The sequence below is a fragment of the Phyllostomus discolor genome, chromosome 1 (genome assembly GCF_004126475.2).
Source record: "Phyllostomus discolor isolate MPI-MPIP mPhyDis1 chromosome 1, mPhyDis1.pri.v3, whole genome shotgun sequence".
In the NCBI taxonomy this organism is placed as follows: domain Eukaryota; kingdom Metazoa; phylum Chordata; class Mammalia; order Chiroptera; family Phyllostomidae; genus Phyllostomus; species Phyllostomus discolor.
The window spans coordinates 35680929-35691391 of NC_040903.2; the positions used below are offsets into that span (position 1 = coordinate 35680929).

Consider the following 10463-nt stretch of genomic DNA (forward strand, 5'->3'; position numbering starts at 1 on the left):
AATAATTTGTAGAGCTGATTGCCAGGCTACCAAAAGAGGATCCTAGAAATCAATATTAGAATATAATGTAATTCGCATTTTGAATTTTGTTAATTTGCTGTGGGAGATTCATTCATTTGTTCATTTAGCAAACAAATAATAATCACCACTGATTACGATTTACTTGCTCACCAGACTAGACTCACCACATGGAGGAAATTTACAGTTCATTCAGACACATTGGGATATCCTCAATGTTAATGAAGTCATTCTTCTTTTCTGTTAAGATTTTTTAAAATTTATTTTTAGAGAGAGGAGAGGGAAGGAGAAAGAGAGGGAGAGAAACATCAATGTCTGGTTGCCTCTCATGCTCCCCCTCCTGGGGACCTAGCCCACAACCGAGGCATGTGCCCTGATTGGGAATCAAACCAGAGACCCTTTTGTTCACAGGCCAGCACTCACTGAGCCACACCAGTCAGGACTAATGAAGTCATTCTTAAAGTAAACTAGACAACTGTAGTTTGGGGGCATTTTTAAACTTGTTTTGAGGGTACTAATGTTTAATAGTTTAGCGTAAGACTGTGACACAAATATGAAAATAGTTGAAAAGAAGCTTTAGAGGAACAAATTTCTAATACAACATGTAAAATCATTCTGATATCATTTTGTTGAGTTAAGAAGTGCAGAGAAATTTAATATTAAAAACATTTTCCATGATATTTGATTTTTTTCCTTTTTATTTCACAGGGGTCTTTTCTTAATGAAAATAATCTATATTACTGTAAAAATTATTATAGCTCATTCAGATCTTTTTGCCAAATTCGTTCTTGTTACTTAGTTGTCTTTCACATCACATGACTATGCAACTATTTCCTAACAAAATTCAAATAGGAAGTTTTAAAATTTGCAAAATAAACACTTTAGCCAAATGAGTCCAGCTACTCTGAGGGCCAAAAGGAATAGTGGCTTAAAGCAAACAAAACAAAACAAAACAAAACAAAACAAAACATTAGAGTTATTTGTGGTTGGTGTTTTATGCTTTATGGTGTTAAAGCATAATAAATATACATCTTAATTTAAAGTCCTGCATAATGTGTGAGAGTTTCTATATTGTCAAATATATTAAATGTTAATGCCATTGTTTTCCTATTAAATTCGAACTCTTAAAATGCAGTACTAGCATTTATAACAATCTTATTATTTTTTAGTTCTGTTTCATTTTATTTTTTATTTTTTCACATTTTTTAATTGTTGTCCAACTACAGTCGTCTCCATATTACCCCTGCCACTTCCCCCCACCCCAGCCATCCTTACTTCCTACCCTTGATCTTAACCCTCTTTGATTTTGTCTGGGTGTCCTTCATGGATGTTCCTGAAAACCCTTCCCCCTCGCCCCGCCATTATCTCCTTCTACCTCCCCTCTGGTTATTGCCAGTTTGTTCTTAAGAAATGTGATATATGCCAAGGCATCAACAATATCATGTGATCACATATTATAGTCCTTCGATTAGATATGTAAAATTTGTCCTATTAGTTTTCAAATTATATAGTCTTGTATAAATGTAATATTTGCCTTCCACTCAGTAGTCTGATTTCAGATATATTTCACAAATGCAAATTTTTAGATTAATTGAGACTGAAGTATACAAGTTTGCTTCTGTTCAGAACACTTAAACTTTATTTTTTAATTAATTTATTTTTTATTGTTGTTCAATTGCAGTTGTGCACATTCCCCCCGCTCTCACAACTCCCCACTACCCCAGCCAAATCCCCCTCACTCGCTTGTTTCCACCTTCCCACTTGTTTTTGGCCATATGTCCTTTATGGTATTTTCTGAAAACCCTTCCCCGAAATATCCTCATTTACCTCCCCTCTGATTACTGTCAGATTGTTCTTACTTTCAGTGTCTCTGGTTATATTTCACTTGCTTTTTTCTTTTGTTGATTAGGTTCCAGTTAAAGGTGAGATCATATGGTATTTGTCCTTCATGGCCTGGCTTCTTTCACTTAGCATAATCCTCTCCAGTTCCATCCATGCTGTTGCAAAGGTTAGGAGCTCTTTCTTTCCCTCTGCTGCATAGAATTCCATTGTGTAAATGTACCACAGTTTTTCTGATCCACTCATTTACTGATGGACACTTAGGCCGCTTCCAACATTTGGCTATTGTAAATTGTGCTGCTATGAACATTAGGGTGCATAGGTACTTTTTGATTGGTGTTTTTAGTGTCCTTAGGATATAGTCTAGCAGTGGAATTGCTGGGTCAAAAGACAGTCCCATTTTTAGTTTTCTGAGGAAATTCCATACTGTTTTCCACAGTGGCTGCACCAGTCTGTGTTCCCACCAACAGTGCACTAGGGTTCCCTTTTCTCCACATCCTTCCCAACACTTGTTTGTTGATTTGTTTATGATGGCCATTTTGACTGATGTGAAATGGTATCTCACTGTAGTTTTAATTTGCATCTCTCTGATAGCTAGTGATGTTGAACATATTTTCATGTGACTCTGGGCCCTCTGTATATCCTCCTTGGAGAAGTGTCTGTTTAAGTCTTTTGCCCATTTTTTAATTGGGTTGTTTGTCTTCCTAGAGTGGAGACATGTAATTTCCTTTATATATTTTGGAGATCCAACTCTTGTCTGAGGTATCATTGGCAAATATGTTTTCCCATATAGTTGGTTCTCCTTTTATTTAATACTGTTTTCTTTGCGATGCAGACACTTGTTAATTTGATGAGGTCCCATTTGTTTATTCTTTCCTGTATGTCCCTTGCTTTAGGGAACATATCAGTGAAGATGTTGCTGCATGAAATGTCTAAAATTTTCCTGCCAATGTTTTCCTGTAGGACTTTTATGGTGTTACAATTTATATTTAAGTCTTTTATCCACCTTGAATTGATTTTGTGTATGGGGTAAGTTGGTGATTGAGTTTCAATTTTTTTTGCATGTAGCTTTCCAGGTCTCACAACACCATTTGTTGAAGAGGCTAATTTTACTCCATTTTATACTTCTTCCCCCTTTGTCAAATATTAATTGATCATGGAGACGTGGGTTTATTCCTCGGCTCTCTGTTCTGTTCCATTGGGCTATGTATTCTTATGCCAGTACCAGGTTGTTTTGATTACAGTGGCCTTGTTATATAGTTTGATATCAGGTATTGTGATCCCTCCTACTTAATGTTCTTTCTCAAAATTCCTGCAGCTATTTGGGGTCTTTTATGGTTCCATATAAACTTCTGAAATGTTTGTTCCATATCTGTGAGATATGTTGTTGGTACTTTAATAGGGATTGCACTGAATCTGTAAATTACTTTAGGTAGCGTGGATATTTTGATGATGTTAATTCTTCTAATCCATGAGCATGGTACCTTCTTCCATTTGTTTATGTCTTCCTTAATTTCTTTCTTCAGTGTTGTGTAGTTTTCTGAGTGTAGGTCTTTTAGATCCTTGGTTAGGTTTATTCCTAGGCATTTTATTTTCCTTGTTGCTATAGCAAATGGGATTTTTTCCTGGTTTCTGTTTCTGATATTTTATTGTTGGTGTATGAAAATGCCTTTGATTTATGGATATTGACTTTGTATCCTACTGTTTTGCCAAATTCACTTATTAGATTGAGTAGTTTCTTGGTGGAGTCTATAGGATTTTCTGTGTATATTATCATGTCATCTGCAAACAATGACGCTTTTGCTTCTTCCTTTCCAATTTGGATACCTTTTATTTCTTTTTCTTGTCTGATTGCTATTGCCAGGACTTCCAATAGTATGTTGAATAGGAGTTGTGAAAGCAGGCATCCTTGTCTTGTTCCTGTCTTAGTGGGAAAGCTCTGTTTTTGTCCATTGAGTATGATGTTGGCTGTAGGTCTCTCATATATGGCCTTTATTATGTTGAGAGATGCTCCCTCTATTCCCACTTTGCTAAGCATTTTTATCATAAATGGGTGCTGTACCTTATCAAATGCTTTTTCTGCATCTATTGATATGATCATGTGGTTTTTGTCTTTGCTTTTGTTTATGTGATGTATTATGTTTATTGATTTACAAATATTGTACCATCCTTGCATCCCTGGGATAAATCTCTCTTGATCATGGTGTATGATCTTTTTAATGTATTGCTGTATGCGGTTTGCCAATATTTTGTTGAGGATTTTAACATCTATGTTCATCATATTGGCCTGATATTGGCCTGAAGTTTTCTTTCTTTGTTATGTCGTTATCTAGTTTTGGGATTAGGATGATGCTGGCTTCATAAAAACAGTTTGGGAGTCTTTCATCTTCTTGAGTTTTTTTGGAATAGTCTGTGAAGTGTAGGGGTCAGCTCTTCCTTAAATACTTTGTAAAATTCTCCTGTGAAACCATCTGGTCCAGGGCTTTTGTGTTTTGGAAGCTTTTTGATTACTGCTTCAATTTCATCAGCAGTTATAGGTCTGTTCAGGCTTCCTGCTTCTTCTTCATTCAGTTCTGGAAGATTATATTTTTCTAGAAATTTGTCCATTTTACCCAGGCTTTCAAATTTCTTGGCATACAGTTCTTCATAGTAATTTCTTACAATCCTTTGTATCAGTTGTAATCTCTCCTCTTTCATTTCTGATTGTGTTTGTTTGGGTTTTTTTTTCTTCATGAGTCTGCTTAAAGGCTTGCCAATTTTGTTGGTCATGTCAAAGAACCATCTCCTGAATTTATTGATACTTAAAATTGTGCTTTTAGCCTCTATGTCATTTACTTCTGCTCTGATCTTGGTTATTTCCTTCCTTCTACTTGTTCTGGGCTGTTTTTGTTGTTCCTTGAATTTTTGTAGGCATAGGGTTAGGCTGTTTATTTTAAAAGTTTCCATCTTTTTTTGGTAGGCCTATATCACTATGAACTTCCCTTTCAGGACTGACTTCACTGTATCCCATAAGTTTTAGATTATTATGAGTTCATTTTCATTTGTTTCCAGAACCTTTTTGATTTCTTCCTTAATATCATTCTTGACCCATTCATTATTTAATAGCATGCTATTCATTTTCCATGAATTTGAGTGCTTTGTTTTTTTTTCCCTTGTGGTTGGTTTCTAGTTTCAGTCCCTTGTTATCAGAGAAAATGCTTGATATGATTTCAATTTTCTTGAATTTGTTGAAGCATGTTTTGTGTCCTTTTATTGGTCTATTTTTGAAAATGTTCCACATACATTTGAAAAGAATGTGTATTTTGTTTCTGTGGGATGAAAGGCTCTGTATAGATCAGTTATCATTTCTAAGCCTTTTGGCTAAGATCAAGTATAGTATATGTTCTTATCAGTTTATATATGTCAGTTAAGTCCATTTGATCTAAGGCATTGTTCAATGCCACAATATCTTTGTTGATGTTTTGTTTGGAAGATCTATCCGTTTTCAACAGTGGGGTGTTGAAATCCCCTACTATAATTGTATTGCTGTCAATATCTTTCTTGAAGTCCTCCAAGATTTTCTTAATAATTTGGGTGCTGCTATGTTGGCTGTGTATATATTTACAATGTTTATGTCTTCTTGATGTATTCTTCCATTGAGTATTATGAAGTGACCTTCTGGGTCTCTTCTCATGGCTCTTATTTTGAAGTCTATTTTGTCTGATATGAGTATTGCTACCCCAGCTTTTTTTTTCCTGTCCATTTGCTTGGAATATTTGTTTCCAGATCTTCATTTTTAGTCTGTGTAGGTCTTTTGTTCTGAGGTGGGTCTCTTGTAGGCAGCATATGTGTGGGTCATACTTTCTTATCCATTCAGCAAGTCAATATCTTTTGATTTGGCCATTTAATCTATTTACATATAAGGTTATTATTGATAGTTACTTATTCATTGCCATTTTTTGTACCTGTGTTCCTCTCTCTCACTCTTTTTCTTCCTGTTCTTGAAGCAGACTCTTTAGCATCTCTTGCAGAGCTGGTTCAGAGGAGATATATTCTTTGAGGCTTCTTTTGTCTGAGAAGCTCCTTATTTGGCCTTCCGTTTTAATCGAGAGCCTTGCTAGATACAGCAGTCTTGGTTGCAGACCCTTGGTTTTCATTACTTGGAATATTCTTGCCATTTCCTTCTGGCTTGGAGCATTTCCATTGAGAAGTCAGCTATTAGTTTTATTGGGGCTCCCTTGTATGTTACTTCCTATTTCTCCCTTACTGCCTTTAAGATTCTTTTTTTTGTCTTGGAATTTTGTCATTTTAATTATGATATACCTTGAATTGTACCTCTTTGGGTTCCTCTTGATTGGGACTTTCTGTGTTTCCTGGTTTTGTGTGACTTTTTATCGCATCAAATTAGGGAAGTTTTCCATCATTACTTTTTTGAACAGATTTTTTTCCCTTGCTCTTCTTCTCCTTCTTGTTTCCTTATTACACAGATATTATTAAGTTTCATGTTGTCCTACATTTCCCTTAACCCCTCTTCATTCTTTCTGAGTCTCCTTTTTTTTTCTTGTTCTTTCTGGGCATTTCTTTCTACCTTGTTCTCCAGCTCACTGATCTGATTCTCTGCTTCATCTGGCCTGTTTTTGATTCCTTCCACTGTGTTCTTTAATTCAGAAATTGTATTCTTCATTTCCACTTGGCCCTTGTTGATAGTTTCTATTTCCTTTTTTCATGTTGATATAGTTTGCAGTGACTTCATTGTGGTTTCCCTGTAGTTTTTGGTAATTCTCACTGAACACATTGAACTTCCTAATAACCATTGCTTTGAACTCCATATCTGATAGTTGATTTGCTCTATTTTATTTAGCATTGTTTCTGAGGCTTTCTTCTTTCATTTGGGAATTGTTTCTTTGTCTTCCCATTGTTTGTGAGATTCTTCTTGTTAGCCTCTGCTTCTTACATTGATCTGTTCTGACTCCCTGAGTTTATGGTGTGAACTTCTATGGTAGAAGACCTGTGAAATTCAGTGGTTCAGTCTCCTTGGTCTCCTGAGCTCTCTGGTTTTGGGCTGCTGTTTATATTGGTTCTTTCTTTGCTGGGTCCTTCCCTCTGGCTGGTTAACTGAGGGTCACTCCATCCACCACATCTTTTATTTTGTTGTGCAGGTGTAGACAGGTTATGTTGAATCTGGTTCTTTGGTCTTTGTGAGGTTTTCAGGCTTTTCTCTCACTCTTGTTCAGTTGTTTGTTCTGGGTAATTTCTCCACCGTTTGGCTGTATTTCCAGATTGGTCCTGGGGGGAGGTTAGTGTGGCTTCCACTCCCCCCTTCACCTTCTTCTGTTGTTATCTGCTGGTTGTTCCTTTGTTGGTAGGTTTCCTCTTCCAGCAGGTATACTGGTATTCACAGCTCCCACCAACTCTTTTCTGTGATTAGATGGAGGGGGAAGGCAAAATGGTTTAAGACAGTGGGAGTGTATTCTGTTATCTAAAGTACCAACCTGTGGAGAAGAAACAGGAGATCCTTTGGCTATGTATAGTGTTAACCATGATATTTCACCCAACAAACCACTTTTTCGAAAGGGTGGAAAAAAGATAAGACTCTTATTAGAGGGGGAAGGATTATGAGTTGGATCTAGAAAGCAGTGAGCTTGTGGGAGGTCAGATTATGAGGTAAGGTGAGAGTAAAGGACAGAAAATAGGTGCAGTGTGTGAGAGAATAGAGTTAACCACAACAGTAATAAAGTTCCAGAAACAGTGAAGTGAGCTAAGATCTGGGAGGGGTGTTGTGTAGTGTTTACATTGTATGGATCAGCAATTATTTACAATAGTAATGGGGCAACAATCATATGACAGAATTTATATGGTCTAAATAACAAAAATAGGATGTACAGGACCTAGAGTAGTTGTGCTACTGGAACACAAGTGAGGGAAAAGACAGAAAATTAAAAATACACTATGAAAGAGAGAACCAGTTAAACAAGTCAAACAATGCAATTTAACAAACCAAGTGAAGAAGACTAAACAGGGAGAAGAGAAATAAAAAAATCTAATAAAATAAAAGATGTAAAAATAATGAAAAATAATGATAATACAAGTATACAATAACTTGCAAGTTCTCTAGAGTAGCAAAGTGAAATTTGTCTCCTGTCTAGCTGTTGGAATGACCCCTCTTTGAATCTATCTCTGGTCCTTTCACAGCTCCAGGTTTTACTGTCTCACTTGTGGGAATTAAAAAAAAAAAAAAAAAGGAAAAAAGAAGGAATAAAAAAAGAAAGAAAGGAAAAAGGAATTAAAAAGAAAAAAAGAACAACAATTACAATTTAAAAAAGAGTTAAAAAAGAAAGAAAGAAGGAAAGGAAGAATATATTTTTTTTTAAAAAAGGGTCTCATGCTGGCTTTAAATGATACAAGCCAGTTCTGCTGGTCTACCTGGCTGCAGCAGGCTGAGAAGGATTGGTTTCTCTTTTCTCCTTTCCTGTGGTTTTGCAGGGATGGGGACCAGGTCTGAGCCACACTCTTTGCAGTTACCCAGCCTTCAGCCCAGTTCCAAAGTTTGCTGCTGGGCCACTAGTGTCCTTCTGCACCCAGCCTCCACCTTCAACCCACTAATCCTGCTGTCCTTGAGGTGCACCAATTAGGGGCAACTTACACACTACCTTCTTGCTCTTTGCTGTCCTAGAAGTTAGGGACTCTCAGAGTCTCTTCAGGGTAGTTTAGCCCCCCACTGAGTTAAGTCTTCCTGGGGATTGCTGGCTCTGAGCCGAGCTCTCCTCTGCGGTGGGTATCTCTGCCTTCCTCTTAGAGAGCCAGTTGACCCTGCAGGGTGGGGGTGCCAGTTTGGCTGCCAGGGCATTGGATGCAACAGTGGGCCTCCTCTGTTTCTGTACCCCGCCAAGGACAGTGGGGTTGGGTGCAAGGTGCCTCTGGGCTGTGAGGTCAGGTACGCTCAGTCCCATGGGCTACAGGTGTGAATGCTGGACCTCTGCTGGTGGGGCTGTGTGTCAGGGGCCAGCCAGCTTCTGCTGCTGCAGCAGCGGGGTCGGGGGGGGGGGCTGGGTCTGTGGCCCACTACTGGGGTTATGAGCACAGTTGGGTGCACTCTGCTGCTGCAGCTTGGGGTACAGGCACAACCACAGTCCTGGCAGGAGAAGTCGACCCACCGTGGAGGCTGTGGAGGCTGCAAGACACAGCCAGGGAAGACGGAGACAGCTGTTGCGGGACAATTCCTCAGACAGCCCTTGAGTGCTTCTTTTCCTTTTTGAAAAGTTCCTTCTATTCAAGCCTGCCACACCATAAAAGCCCCTGGCTTCTCACACAATCCAACTCTCCAACCAGACCAGAGACTATCCAGGTTAGGGTCCATAACAGCCCAACTCTTCCTAACTGGTGTCCACAGTCCCCGTGGGTGCTCACAGCCCCCGTGTGTTTGCCACTTCATCCTTATTCCCCCTGTGTGACTTCAAGCATCCAGATCACTCCTGGTGCTGCTCAAACCTTGCTTGGCAGGGGAGGGAGCCATTGACCTGGCTCTCTCCCAAGAACCCTGTGGCAGAGCCAGTGTACACCAGACTTGGGGCTGCAGCCATCCTTGTCCCTGCGAGGGTCCCAGGGACCTTATTGTCCCGAAGCACTTCCCTTACCATTTTATTTTCCAATGTCTTCTACAGTTTGGGCCTCCAATCCTCGTATGTGCTGGGATACCATTGGCTGTTTACTCTTTCTCAGAAGATCAGCTAAGTGTTCCACCCATGCACAGGGAGAAGTAGACTCTGCTCCCACCTATCTCACTGCCATCTTCCCCTACTTAAACTTTAAATAAGACTATTTCTAAAGGTCAAGGTTAATTTTCTATACTAGTGACATCTTACAAATTGTATTATATATGATTGTCAAGAAATTTCAATGAATGAAAAACTTTCCACTTTCCATTAAGTTACATTTTATAGGAAATAGTTGCTATTGTGGAATGTAAAGATGATATTATATTTTATTAAATAAGATAGATATTTATTTCATCAAGTATCATCATTGATATTCAATAAATAATTGTGATTTACCTCATTAGACACATGTTGATTCTTTTTGCAAAGTCACCTTTATTTGATACCCATTAAGTGAGAAATACAAAGTCTTAGAATTCATTAAATGTTAATGAATCTGAAAAATAATATTCACCATAAAAAGATACTCTTCAAATGTGAAGCATGTACTCCTTGTTTAGTTTTCAAGTAGTTTTCAAGTTATTAAAACCCACCACTTCCAACCCACCTATCATCCCAATGAATAATTTCCCCAAATTCACAAAAAGCTATTTCCATTACCAATGGAAAGATCCACATTGACTTGACAAGCATAGAACTTCTGTTCAACAGTGCTGTAGAAGTAAAGCCTATAACTGCTTTTAAAAAATGAATCTGAAACTTGAAGAGGTTTATAAACATAGTTGGCAAATTGGCCTCAGGCTAAAGGGCTCTGAAAAGAGTTTTTAGAGGATTCTTTCCCAGAGTAGTTGCTTAGATGTTTGCTTTCATCAGAAGTGCAGCTGGTCATAACAAAGGTAATTGAAATCAAGTCTCTAGGGTTCCCTTTTTCTGTCGTCACAATTCGCACCCTGCTGAGTGAAATATCAATGC

At 38.1% G+C, this 10463-nt stretch overlaps 1 pseudogene; it reads left to right on the forward strand.

The window, feature by feature from the left end:
- The first annotated feature begins 5197 nt into the window (after positions 1-5197).
- LOC114493492 lies at positions 5198-5366 on the forward strand (annotated as a pseudogene).
- The last annotated feature ends 5097 nt before the right edge of the window (positions 5367-10463 follow it).